The sequence below is a fragment of the Brassica oleracea genome, unplaced genomic scaffold, assembly GCF_000695525.1.
Source record: "Brassica oleracea var. oleracea cultivar TO1000 unplaced genomic scaffold, BOL UnpScaffold01298, whole genome shotgun sequence".
In the NCBI taxonomy this organism is placed as follows: Eukaryota; Viridiplantae; Streptophyta; class Magnoliopsida; order Brassicales; family Brassicaceae; genus Brassica; species Brassica oleracea.
The window spans coordinates 1-791 of record NW_013617843.1 but is presented as its reverse complement, the minus strand read 5'-3'; positions in this window follow the sequence as shown (position 1 = coordinate 791).

Here is a 791-nt window from a genome sequence, read left to right as displayed (position 1 = left end):
CATCCTATATGCTCTAGACTCAATCTTAAGAATGCAAGTGATGCAACTACATGATTCAAAAATGCATCCAATTTTTTCGTTTTTCTATGCATTTATGTATGTACAATGTAATGCATGAGACACAAAATCATCAAAGCAAACATGGTCAAATACTTGGTACCTCCCCCCACACTTAAATCACAGAGTCTCTGTGTGAGTAAGGGACGGGTTTAGGGTATAGGGTTTGGTTTTAGGGGTTTGAATTTGGGTTTAGAATTTATGGTATGTGGTTTAGAATTTAATATTTAGGGTAAACGAAGATCCTACTAATATGTACAGGGATAGTCATGGGACTTCCTCCCAAGTGAGCTTGTTTTAAGTCTCTAGCTTGACTTTCCTTCCTTTGGCTAGTGAGAGGGAGGGTCCTTCCCACCTTCAAGAGTGATGGTGAGGACGTGGGAGAGAAGCTCTTGAAGCTTGATTGGATCATTTTGGAGCTAAGGAGTGATGATGGCCCTTGCACTTGAGAATGGCTTAGACTTTCCCTTGCACTTGATTTTGTACTCAATGGCCCCATCCTTAAGCTTCATTGGGTGGAGAGTGAAAGTGTGAAGAGTCTTATCATGAGGTTCTTTCACAATCTTCTTCTTGTCATGAGCAGCCTTTGTGGCGCTACTCACATCTTCCTTTTTAGCACTTTCCAAGTGTTCATCACACAGCTTTTTAGAGGGCTCTCCAATAAGAACTTCTTTCTCAATACCAACTCCTTCAGCCTTGGTCTTCTCAATGGAGGATGCTCCACAAGTGATTGT